Here is a 14,055-nt window from a genome sequence, read left to right as displayed (position 1 = left end):
CTTGGGAGCCTCTCCAAATTTTAAACATAAAGTTACCAGGCGACCCAGCAATTCCACTCTTAAGGAAACACCAAACGGAAATGAAAATACTCATCAAAATAAAACCCTGGGGTGCCTGGGTGGCTTCCTTGGTTGAGCGTCCAACTCTTGATTTCAGCACAGGTCATGATCTCACTGTTCGTGGGTTCGAGTCCCGCATCAGGCTGTACACTGACAGTGTGGAGCTTGCTTGGAATTCTCTCTCTCTCTCTCTCTCTCTGCTCTTCCCCTGCTTGTGCTCTCTCTTTCTCTTCTCTCAAATATATACATAAACAAATATATTTTTTAATTTTTAAAAAATGGTACACATAGGTTTATAGCAGTATTTATTATCCATAATAGCCCCAAAGCGGGAACAACGCAAATGTTGATCTAATGATGAAAGAGTAAATAAACTGTGTTAAAGCCACACCACAGAACAGTATCCAACAATAAAAAGATACAAAGCGATGCTACGACATGGATGAACCAAGAAAACCTCGTGCTAAGTGAAAGAAACCAGCCATAGAAGACCACCTCTTGCATGTTTCTGTATAAAAGATTGCCACTGACAAATCTATACAGACAGAAAGTAGATTAGTTGTTGCTTAGGGCTGGTGGGGAGAGGGGGGAATGGAGAAAAATAGCCAACAGGTATTGGGATGCCTTTTGGAGTTACAAAAACATTTTTTCTTAACTTTTTTATGTTTCTTTATTTTTGAGAGAGAGAGAGACAGACACAGAGTATGAGTGGGGGAGGGGCAGAGAGAGAAACACACATAGAATCTGAAGCAGGCTCCAGGCTCTGAGCTGTCAGCACAGAGCCCGACGCAGGACTCAAACTCACAAACCACGAGATCATGACCTGAACTGAAGTTGGACGCTTAACCGACTGAGCCACCCAGGTGCCCCTAAACATTATTTTTTTTTAAGTTTACATATTTATTTTGAGAGAGCATAAGAGCATACACTCGGGTAAAAGAGGAAGGGGCAGAGAGAGAGGGAGAGAGTGAGAATCCCAAGCCACTCTGTCAGTGTAAACCTGACACAGGGCTTAAACTCACAAACTATGAGATCATGACCTGAGCTGAAATCAAGAGTCAGACGGTTAACCAACTGAGCCCCACAGGTGCCCCCATAAAAACATTCTAAAATGGGATTATGGGGATAGCTGTACCAATTGCTAAATAAACTGAAAACCACTGAAGTATATGTGTGTGTGTGTGTATATATATACATACATATATATATACATATATATATATGTATATATATATATATTAAACAGGGGTAACTTTTATGGCATGCAAATTATATCTCAATAAAGTCGGGTTTTTGTTTTTGTCTTTTCAAAGTCATGCTACAGCCAGCTCAGGAAGAGAATGCTTAGGTTAGCAAGGAAGCTGCTACAGAAAAGTAGTAAGAATTTTCAAATAGAAGGCTGATTTTCATCACTGGTTGTCGGTCCCTACCCTCTCCCCACCTCCACCCACAACGTTTCTTCTGTTAGTGCTGCAGCTATTAGACAGCCTATAAAATCTCTCTTGCGCTCATTGGTTGTTGACTTTGGTTTTGTGGGGTATTTTTTAATGTTTGTTTTTGAGAGAGAGACAGAGCACACACAGGGGAGGGGCAGAGAGAGAGAGAGAGACAGAATCCAAAGCAGGCTCCAGGCTCTGAGCTGTCAGCACAGAGCCCCACTCAAGGCTCAAACCCACGAACCATGAGATTGTGACCTGAGCCGAAGTCGGACGCCCAACCGACTGAGCCACCCAGGCGCCCCTGGTTTGGGGTTTTGTTTTTTTTTTTCAGACAACAACGTACAGACAAAAATTCAAGGCTTACAGGGAGAGGGTCTACCAATTACTTATGCAAATGGTGACTCTTCCCCTTCTTATAACTGATGAATGCCCTGTATCCCCTAGAGCCAACCTCTGATGGAAGGGGGTGTCGGGGTAACAGGAGCCTGTGGATAAGGTTTACTCTCCCTCCCTTTTGGCACAGGGGGAACAGTGCAGAAACGGGGAGCCGTGGCTTCACGGACAATAGAGCAGAGCAGAAAGAACTGATGCTTATCTGTGACTGAGAAGCCTGTACCATAGTCAGTAATTTCAAACCCCTTTTAATTCTTTTAAGCAGTAAGACAGGAGGCTTCACCGTTAAACTCAGGGAGCGACATGCCTCATATTACTGAACACCAAAGGATCAGAATCTCCACCTGTCCTTGAAAAAAGACACGTGCTGTCTGCTCCTGACTGCAGTATTTCAGGGGAAGAAGTGTTCTTTTCTTGTGGTTTCTTGTTGTGTTTTTTATTTTCTCTCTCAGGGGGCAAACCTCCTATGTTCCCTTTGTAGAAGAGGTTCCCCAGGAAACTTCCATTCAGAGCTGGAAAATGGAAAGAGAGATGCAAACTGAGACCCTGGGGAAATGTTAATGAAGCCCAGGGAATCTCTGGGCCCCACTGTGGGATTTGCACATTGACAATGACCGGGAATATCATTTAACAGGAGGGGGAGGGGAGTTTCTTCGGTGCTCCACTGTATGGGCCACTTGACCAGAATAGATTGAATATTCCCTGGCTTTAGCGTTGGAGCCATAAATTGCCTGCTCTTTCCTGTCAATGCAGAGATTCATTTCAGATCCACCTCGTTCCTCTTTTTTGGTCTCAGATTCATTCAGACCTCAAACCTCTTGTTCCAACGTTAATGCACTGACCTATAGGGAAAGCAATTCCACCACCCCCCTTTGTACTCATTCCACCTACAGTCTCTTTCCTAAGGATTTTGATGCATGGTTTAAAAAGTTGAGGTCCGATATCAAAGAGACCTGGTTCTTCAAAGATCCTTAAGTGAAATTTACAAAATTAGAGATTACATATAGATAACACACAGACATTTTACTTGCTGTGGCGAGTCTGATTATAACTGGTATTTCAAGGTTCTCTGGGGAAAAAGAACTCTCTGGGATGTCTGAAACATGCAGAGGGTATTTCATATCAATATTTCCTAAGGGAAAACCATGAATGATAGTGACAATACCTTCCGTTGGTGTAGACTTCGCAAAGCACTCTCCCCTCCCTTGTCTTACTGGAGATGCCAAAGGTCATTTGAAGTCGAGGAGACAGAGTCGTTTTATAGACGAGGAAATGTGCCCAGAGAAAGCAGAATGCTCATCAAAGACATAAAAGTAGTAACAAGAAAAGCCAAGATCATAACCCACGTCCCTGACCCCTCAATCAAAACCAATCTGCCTCTTTGAGTGAGGAAGCATCGCACCTAATCCTGCCCCAAATGGAGCTCTGAATCCCCTTCTCCTGGTGAGATAAGCCTTGCCTGGGACAGAAACTACATCAGCATTGTAGTCAACAGGAGCTAGGATTTCCTGCTTGCAAAGCTGTCAAGAACAAGTGTGGGGATTAAGAAAGAAGAAGAAGATAACATCTACAAGGGACCACAGGGTCACCTGGAAAGGGGGTTCACTGCACTGGCTCCTGCGCCCATGGTCAGACTTGAGCCTCCAAGCAGACAGCTACAATGTCAAGTGTGCCATAGGGCCTCTGGAGTCCTGCAGCCAGGTGGAATGCGCCCTCCATGGACTCCACGTGTCCCATATCTACTTGACTTGGCACTGGCCATTCAGAAGGAAAACTGCCTGGTATCTTAGAGCACTGCAGACAACAAACTGGTGGTTACCGGAGGGGAGGTTGGTTGGGGGTGGGGGGGGTAGGGGAAATAGGTGATGGGGATTAAGGAGCGCATTTGTCACGATGAGCACTGGGTGATGTATGGATGGGCTGAATCACTCTACTGGACATCTATTGTACACGCAAAACTCAGATTACACTGTATATTAAGTAGCTGGAATTTAAATAAAAACTTGGAGGGGGAAAAGAAAAGAGCACGAGATGTAGAGCTGGAGGATTTGAGTTCCAAAGGTGACCTTGGGCTGTTACTTGACCTGGCTGCATTTCTGTAAAAAGGGCTAGAATTCATAGCATTGCCGTGAGGATTAAATTAGCTAACACTTCTGAAACGTTTGGCAAAAGTATATCCTCAGTAAACGTTAACTATTGTGAATATCATTAATTTTTTTTAATGTTTATTTCTTTTTGATAGAGAGAGACAGAGTGCAAGTCGGGGAAGGACAGAGAGAGAGGGAGACATAGAATCCAAAGCAGGCTCCAGGCTCTGAGCTGTCAGCACAGAGCCCGATGCGGGACTCGAACTCATGAGCTGTGAGATCATGACCTGAGCCAAAGTCGGCCATTTAACTGATGGAGCCACCCAGGTGTCCCTTGTGATTATCACTATTAATCTAACATACCTATTTTACAGAAAAGAAACTGAGGCATAAACAAAAGACAATGTTTGCGCTGTAGCAATGATGTGTAAATGATGATAATAACATTTATAATAATAATAATACCCAATCTACAAGCTTATTGTGAGGATGAAATTTACATGACACGTGTCTTTTGAAATGTAGGTTATTTTTGTATATATGCTTATACACCATTTGGATCACATGCCCTTGAAGGCCAGAGCAGTCTGTCCTCCATTTTCTCCCTCCTCCAGAGCCTGGAAGGGGCCTTCCACAGAGTCAATGCTAATTAAGTGTTCACCAAATTAATTCAGCATGTGGCCACTTTACGGGATGTCAGACATCCGATCCAGAGGTTACAAACTATCTAATTTATTACATTTATTGAATCTTTTTTCTGGATTCAACCAAGACCTACTTTCTTCACTACATTATCAACAAAACACCATCAATCACTGATTTGGTAAGTGACCGGCAGGCCCTCCAGTGTAGACCGCTGTTTGGAATGGTCTGGATCACTTCCACTGCTACGGACGTGGCTTCTCTCCAGTTAAGCAGGTCTAAATGTCTAACCCTCAAGCGTCCATCTTGATGTAAGATGAGCTTCTTTTTCCAGAAGTTCATCTCCAGCAAGACTAGGAGGTCAAGGTAAAGCAAAATGAAACTCCTTTGCAATAACTACCACTGTGAATCACAGTCCTCCTGCACTTACAGCTCATGGATGCCTTGAAAACTCCATGGCTCACTTCTCTTATCTGGCCCCTAGCCAATACACTGTATTTGTTCAGGACTGTTCTCAAAGGGGCACCTGGGTGGCTCAGTCAGTTGGGCATTTGACATTGGCTCAGGTCATGACCTCATGGTTCGTGGATTCGAGCCCCGCGTCGGGCTCTGTGCTGATGGCTCAGAGCCTGAAGCCTGCTTCAGATTCTGTATCTCTCTCTCTCTCTCTCTCTCTCTCTCTCTCTCTCTCTCCCTGACCCTCCCCAGCTCGCACTCTCTCTCCCCCTCTCAAAAATAAAGTGAGATGTCCAGGGGGCCTTGCTGGAAAAGGGAGATGTACAGGTGCCATTGGACATATCAGAACATCCCCCTGAATAACTGCTCAGAAGAGCCTAGGCTGGTGCTATCTATCAGGGAAGAGACAAAGACAGAGGGCCTTGGGAATCTAACAGGTGTTTTGTTCTAGATGGGTGCTAGCGTCAAAAGCGCTCGTCAGAAAGGTGTGGATGAGAGCTGCTGGCACTGCTCCTTCCCTTCCTTGTATCTGGTCTGTAGACATTCACTTTGAAACTCCTTTAAAAACCGTAATTTTAGGGGCACCTGGGTGGCTCAGTTGGTTAAGCGTCTGACACTTGATTTCGGCTCCTCATGAGTTCAAGCCCAGAGTTAGAGTCACTCTGCGCTGACAGTGCAGACAGACCCTACTTGGGACTCTCTCTCCCCCTCTCTTGTTCCTCCCCTACTCTTGCAGGTGCATGCACATGCTCGCTCTCTCTCTCTCTCTCTCTCTCAAAATAAACAAGTAAACTTTAAAAAAAAACAAAAACAAAAACAAAATACTCTTATCCAGGAGGAAAGCCAGATCCAGAACACCTGCACCAGGTGTTCTAGAAGTTTCAGAATCAAGGTTCTTTATGGTTGAGAATGACATTTTAGGTTTTTCTCTCACCTCCTTTTGTTTAAGTCAGAGTTGCCCCAGCCTCTTGAAGCAATGGCCTTTCACAACGTAAACACACGTTCCCACACCCACAAAAGAAAAGTCAGCCAGAATCTGGTTATTTATGAGAAATCTAGAAATAGGACTCTGAGTCACTGGAAGAAGGTAGAAACCTATTCGTTCAATTTTCTGACAAGAAAAAACAAAACAACAAAAACATCACTCTCTGAGCTTCATACTGCAGTCCTGCTTCGAAATTATTCTAGGAAGACAATGCCAAATTATGGGCATCCAAGGACGTCCCAGCTAAACCAAAAAGAAAAGTAGGTGAGCAATGAACCTTATTAGCATGTGTCCTCCTGGGCTGATGACTGTCATTAGACTGCTAGAAGATGACATCATTTTCTCTAAGAGGCAGTCAGCTTGAAAATGTCAACTCTCTCGGTGAATTAATTCTTGCAGCTGCTTTATGTTGCCTTCTGCTCCTTGCTGAAAGAAACGGACATATTTCATTTCTGGGAACTGTCAGACATGTTGCTGTTTTAAATATTACATTTTAAGCCCAATCCAACCCGAACATATTGTGTTTGGAGAAGCCTGGTGGAAAAAACGTTGACTTCAATAAAGGAAAAGGCCAAGGTGTAACACTTGGTAATCTTATTTGAAAAGTAATCACTTTTTTGGGTTCAAATTGCTTCCATTTTATAATGGCCTTTTTTAAAAAAGACTTTTCTAGTATGAAGTTAATAGGAACTCTTGCACTACAATGATGTGGTCATAAAATATTCCTCCAGGGAGTCAAGGGTGGGAGTGAGGAGAAAGGAGGTAGATTTCAGAGCAGAGATAACCTACCTGCAAAACATCACCCATCCCAAAGTCCTGGCCTCTGAATGAAGCTCTTTTTCACCTCACCAGCCACAGGAGGAAAAAAAAAATAGTACTATTTATTATTTTTTTTCAATAAACATTATTGAATGTTTATGTTTTTTTTTTTTTTTCAGTTCCTGTGCTGGGCACTGGGGAAATGATTGAAAGACATTTCTCATCTTTTTTTATTTTTTTTTATTTAAAAAAATTTTTTTTAACGTTTATTTATCTTTGAGACAGAGACGAGCATGAACGGGGGAGGGTCAGAGAGAGGGAGACACAGAATCTGAAACAGGCTCCAGGATCTGAGCTGTCAGCACAGAGCCTGACGCGGGGCTCGAACTCACAGACCACAAGATCATGACCTGAGCCGAAGTCGGACGCTCAACCGACTGAGCCACCCAGGCGCCCCTTCTCATCTTTAAGAGAGCTCCAAGTTCAGGGCCACCTGGGTGGCTCAGTCAGTTAAGCACCCAACTTGGTTTTGGCTCAAGTCATGATCTCATGGTTCATAAGTTCAAGCCCCACATCAGGCTCCACACTGACAGTGTGGAACCTGCTTGGGGTTTTCTCTCTCTCTTTCTCTTTTTCTATCCCTCCCATGCTCACTCTCTCTGTCTCTCTCAAAAATAAATAAATAAACTTAGAAAATGTTTTTTAAAAAAGAGAGCTCCAAGTTCATTAGAGATATGGCAAGGGAAATAATAAAAGTTTGGAAGCTCCCTGAGAAAAAGAGATTCAGTGAGTTTTCTGAGAGTGAGTTTTAAAGGAAGATTATGCGTGTTTACAGATACACCTGCACCATCTTTTATGTAGGGGTGAGCGAGAGAAAGTGGGGGAAAAAAAGACAAACAGAAAACTAACTTTAATAACTACATAGGCTTTCATAAATGAATAAAACTTTCATAAATGAATAAAACACCTGACCGGGGTGTCAGAAACCAAAAAGAGCCTCGAAGTACCCCCAAAATATCTTCCCTGTTTTCTGTCTAATGTATGAAATACTTTGAGCTAGAAACAAATACGTTGTCTGTTTGTGTGCTTTTATTTTTTACAGAGAAAGAGAGACAATCTTAACACAGTCTCCACGCTGAGCCGTAGAGCCCAAGAATGAGCTTGATCTCACGACCCTGGGATCATGACCTGAGTTGAAATCAAGAGTCAGACACTCACCGCACTGAGCCATCCAGGTGCCCCTGGAAACAAATACTTTAAATCCACTGTTAGACTTGAAAACATGTACATCAATGATTTAAATAAACATGAAACTGTTACTGATTGATACTGTACCGTCTTTCTGATAGTGAGTTTGCAGAGAGGTCATCGGGAAAGCATAATGCCTAAAGTAATAAGAAATGAGCCAAATTAAGGGCTAGCAAAAGTGGTGTGTTTCCTTTCATGTTTTCATTCTCCATTGTTTTAATTTACGTGCAGCAAAATGCACGGATCTTAGGTGTGAGAGTTTGATGTTTCATGAATGCAAATACTCATACAGCTCACGTGTCCCCGTCAAGACCCAGAACATGTTCACCAGACCCACGGAGTTCCCTTCAGCCCTATTCCAGGCAATGTCCAGCGCCCTACTGCCAAAGGCAATCACTGTTCCAATCTATTTCACCATAGATTAGTACTGCCTGTGTCCTTAAGTTTTACATCAACAGAAATATTCTTTTTGCATCCTTGTTTCTGACATCTTTCACCCAGCACAACGTATCTACAATAGATTTCACACGGCACAATACATCTACATGTTATGAAAAGCAGGGGCTGCTTCCTGTGTCTTATTGAGCCGTAGTCTGTTGTATGCACATATCACAATCTGTCTCTCCAGATCTGCTGACGGACATTTCGGGTGTTTGCAATTTTCAGCCGTGATGAACAGAGAGCTATTCTTGCACAAGTCTTCTTGTGGATGTCTGTGTTCATTTCAACTGGGTAAATAACGAGGAGTGAATCGCTGGGCTCTGAGGTCAATGTGGGTTTCAACATTTTTAGGGGGATTTATCATAAAAGTAGGAGCATTTAAACTTGACCTAAGGAGGAGGTAGAAAAGGAAGTAAGGGCCACCCAGGCTGTCAGAGGGGGGGTGAGCCAAAGCAGGAGTCGAAAGGCAAAGGTCCGTGGAATGTGGGAAGGTGAATGGTCAGATGTGAATCATAAGGCAATGGAGGGCGTTCTTTCTGGCAAACAGCTCCTGGGATGTTTCCAAAGGCTCTGTTATTGTTAGCAGGGTCTTCAGAGTCTGAACTAATTACTGGAACTTTTGAAACTGTTGCTAAATTTCTCAGCAAATGCCACTGTTTCTGGGAAGCCTAAGAAAATAACAAGAATGAAGTCCTACCTCCGGTTCAAGTAGACCTGATTTGGTAGAATTGGTATCCAACTGGGAACTGGGTCCACACTGTCATCCAGACATCGTTTCCATTGTATCTTTTTTATTTTAGTCTTTGTTTATTTTTGAGAGAGATTGAACATGAGCATACCAGCGTGTGCGTAGATGGGGTGGGCAGAGAGGGAGACGGAGATCTGAAGCAGGCTCCTCGCTGACAGCAGAGAGCCTGACGCGAGGCTTGAACTCACAAACCATGAGATCGTGACCTGAGCAGAAGCTGGATGCTTAACCGACTGGGCCACCCAGGCATCTCATCATTTCCCTTGGATTTTAAAAACAGGATCTGAAGGAAAACAGGTCATTCCCTAGTGGGACCCAGTCTCAGCCACTTTGATGGCACAAGCCAGTTCTCTGTCCTCTTCTGCACACTCAGATCTGCAGCTAAGAGCCGTTGTTAAATAAGACAGGCCAAGTTGCTGGCTGGAAATGTACACTGTTCAAATTCTATCAGTTCAGTCTATTTTGCCAAAGTCCCCTTTAAGTATATTATTAATTTCTTTAAATGGATTGGGACACCTTTTTTTTTTTTTAGGTTTATTTATTTAAGCAATCTCTACACTCAATCTGGGGCTAGAAGTCACAACCTTGAGATTAAGAGCAGCAGAGTCTATTGACTGAGCCAACCACGAGCTCTTCAGTTGATTAGGATTCTTATATATTAGAGTTGATCATTACCAAGGAAAATGAGGGGCAACTGTGTGGCTCAGTCAGTTAAGCATCCAACTCTCGATTTTGGCTCAGGTCACGAGTTTGAGCCCCGTGTTGAGCTCTGCACTGACAGCAGGGAGCCTGCCTGGGATTTTCTTTCCCCTCCCCACCCCCTCCCAAAAGTGAATAAATATTTTTTCAAAAAATAAAAATAAATTTTAAAAAAGGCAATGAGAGACTGCTGAATGATTTGAACTACTGTTCTTTGGTTTTTCTACCCAAAACATGGTACGTAATCAGGGACGGATAGCCTTCTGGGTCTACGTTATTTCCCGGCAGTCTACCAACTATTCTCCAAGAAAATAGATTTCCCAAACCACAACCCAACCCCGCAACCCCCCCCCCCCCGCCCTCTCAATAAGGACATATAAAAATCACAAAATTAAATACAGTGACAGCAATAACACACACAGAGACACTTCTAGGACATGGACAGTCCACAACTGACCGTGTAGGTAAGAGTTCAGGGCTATTCCCACCTTTTCCTTCCAACGGGATCTCACGTGTCCATAGAACTCGGGTTATTTATACACAGGATCAGATAAACTGTTCTACGTTACACGGCAGTTACGGGAAAAAAAGATCCCAGTGACATAAAAACAGAGGCTACTGCTCACTCCTGCTACCCACTTGTGCTTGAGTGTCCAGGAAGGATAAGGAAGGAGGAGGCCCGGTATTTCTACCACCAACCATGTCTCCGGGGTCAGGCCCTGTAAGCTCTCTGAACTCAACTACTTTATCTACGAGATAAAAATACCGTGCTACATGATCTCTCAGACCCTCTCCAACACTGGGATTCTACAACACAGAGAGAAAAATCACCCAGTCACAAGAACACCCATCAAACAGGCACAGAGTCACCGGACGGAACCAGATTCGGCTGCTCCAATTATTTTGGTCATTGCCGTGATCAATAATGTTCTCCATGGCCTGATCAATTACGCCTCTGGCTGTGTGGATCATTAACGTGACTGAGGCACCCCGCCAGACCGTGCATGAACCATTCCAGTGTCTGTGGTCAGCCGAGGCTAGAGGGAAAAATGTCCAAGCGTCCCTCCGACTCAGGGGCTTTTTTTTCATGTGGTCTTGGTCCCCCTTTTATTTTTGAAATGGAAATGACTCACAGGGCCCCATGAGTAAAAGCAAACTAAGGACATGGAGGCAATATTCAACTCTGTAGTCTTAAAAAAAACAAAAACAAAAACAATAACAAAAAAAAAAAAACTCCTCCCTGGCTGACACCATATTAGGTACAAGAAAAACAAACTCTGAGTAAGACATTGCCCCAGCTTGGAGCGCCTTGGTGGCTCAGTCGGTTAAGCGTCTGACTTCGGCTCAGGTCACGATCTCACGGTCCGTGAGTTCAAGCCCCGCGTCGGGCTCTGTACTGACAGCTCAGAGCCTGGAGCCCATTTCAGATTCTGTGTCTCCCTCTCTCTCTGACCCTCCCCCGTTCATGCTCTGTCTCTCTCTGTCTTAAAAATAAATAAATGTTTAAAAAAAACTAAAAAAAAAAAAAAAAAAGACTTTGCCCCAGCTCCCCTGACACGCACAGTCTACTAACATAGGTCGGCAAAGAAACAATTATGCTGCCCTCAGAGATTGGCAATCCTGGTTCTCAGGCCTTTGGATTCAGACTGAATTACAACCCTGGTTTTCCTGGCTCTCCAGCCGGCTCACGGCAAAGAGGTGAGACTTCTTGCCTTCCGTAACTGTGGGAGCCAATTCTGGTTTTATGTACTTCTCTCCAATTCGATCTGTATCTCTGGAGGCCTCTGATGCATACACCCTGTTAGCTGCTTCCAGACATGCCTTGAACAAGACTTCTGTGCCTGAACAACTTTGGGGAAAGTTACATCCCATTTCCCCTCTCTCTGCACCAGTGGGCATCAGGCAGCCAGCGGCTAAGAGTCGGGTTCAGGTGGATTTCATCTGACTCTTCACAAACTTGTACAAGAGGACGCTTTGAAATTCTCATAGGACTAATTTTTCACGGAACTTACTTTAGAAAACACTTGGCATGGGGTGCCGGGGTGGCTCAGTGGGTGAAGTGTGGACATCCGGTTTTGGCTCAGGCCATGATCTCACGGCTTCTGACTTCGAGCCCCGCATCAGGCTCTGTGCTTGGGATTCTCGGTCTCCCTCCCTCCCTCTCTCTCTCTCTCTCTAAAGGAAATAAACAAACATTTTTTAAAAAAATAAAAAATAAAACACGGATAATAAAAGTACCTCTTAAAAGCTCCTACAGGAAACCAAGTCAGAGAATGCACTACAGCTTGTAGCATAGGATGCCGAAAAATAAACATTGTCATTAGTCACCTCGGCAGGCAAATCACTTGAACATTTTAAACCTGCTGTTTTGTAAACAAACAAAACAACAAACAACAACAACAAAGGAAAACAGGTACAGGAGACACTATGCAAATCACGTTGTCTTGATGCCCCCCCCCCCCACCATTGTCCAAGTGATCCTCTGCTTCTGTCCTGACAGTTTGCCTTTTAGAATCAGGGTGGCCCTTTTCTGACCTTGGGCTCCCTTCTCAACAGCACTTGGAATTTTCACTTTTGTCATGAAGGCTATTCTTTTCCATCATCAGCCAAATCCTGCCAGTTTGTGAATGACACCCCCCCTTCCGACCCCGCCCGCCCCGGAAGAAGTTAGGTCCTTAACCAAACCAGGACAATCAACTCTTTAAGGCCAGAAGGGTATTCACTAAGAAAATATTCCCACAGTGCATTAAAGAGTATCTTTGTAGTTTAGATCAGTTACCGTCACATTTCATACTTATTCCCACAGAGCAGATGCTTTGTGTGTTTGGAGATTGTAACAGTATTTTATGTCATTGATAATCAGTACTGAGTTAGAAAGGTCCCAGTTTCTAGAAACACGTCTGAATTCCTTCGAAGACCATATGTGACTTATTTTATTAAAATAAACTTAAAACAATCATCTTTGTCGACAACCAAAATTTCTAGCTTTCCCCCTAAACTTACCAATACCATGAAATTTCTTGGCCCTAACAAAAATATTTTTCATTTACAAAATCATAGGCACTTTTCCTATTGGGATCGGCTCAGTCACCATATTAAAAATAACTAATTAACTTCCTGTGCCACTGATTATAAATAGCACCCAATACTAATCATTATCATTCACTCTCAAATTTGCAACCTTGTTTCCTCTCCCATGACATGAAAGATGTCATTGCAGGCGCATGAGCCTTATCGTAGACTCTGGGTCATTTATCACCAAAAAGTCTGGTTCCTTTAATCAACCAGCCTTAACAGGCATTGGATTTGTCAGAGGAAACAGTTATATGCTTTTATCCCCTTGACTTAGCATTATCTACGAGGGCAGTAGAAAGTAGACAAATGCATTGAAGAATAAAAAATACTCGACGGAAATATTTTAAATATTTTTTCTAATTTATTTCATTGAGTACTCTCTACACCCAAAGTGGGGCTTGAACTCATGAGCCACACACTCTTCTGACTGTGTCAGCCAGGCACCCCAGAGATGGAAATACTTAAATAACATTTTTCTATCTCAGACAGGTTCACATTATCTCTTGAAATGATTCTGACCAGTATATTAACATCAAGCAAAACATTTGAAAAGCAGGGATAAAAATTCATCCAGATCTATTTAAAATCATCTAAATCTACTGGGAAAACATTCTTGATGATTATACATCTATTGCCTTAAGAATGAAAAGTAGAGGGTTCAAGAGCTAAAACTGAGGGACATACCTCCACCTTCAGCTAAGGCTACTTCTGGCAAAAATGGACAAATGTACTTGCCACTGTCCTGCTGTTGATTTTGCATATGTTAAAGCGCCCCATCCAGGGTGACTGAATTGTTGTAGGAAAAATGCTATATGGCTTTTTTGGCCACTTGGAAGTATAATGATGGTTGGTGGGGCCAGGCCATCTACTTAAAGAGAGGAATCCAGCCCTGTCAGAGAGGTCTAGTTAAGAAAGGAACTGTTGCCAATAGGCTGGCTTTAAGAAAACAAAGTAGGGGTGCCTGAGTGGCTCAGTCGGTTGAGCGTGTGACTTCGGCTCAGGTCATGATCTCATGGTTCATGA

This window comes from Panthera tigris, chromosome A1 (assembly GCF_018350195.1).
Source record: "Panthera tigris isolate Pti1 chromosome A1, P.tigris_Pti1_mat1.1, whole genome shotgun sequence".
Classification (NCBI taxonomy): Eukaryota; Metazoa; Chordata; class Mammalia; order Carnivora; family Felidae; genus Panthera; species Panthera tigris.
This window is presented reverse-complemented; position numbering follows the sequence as displayed.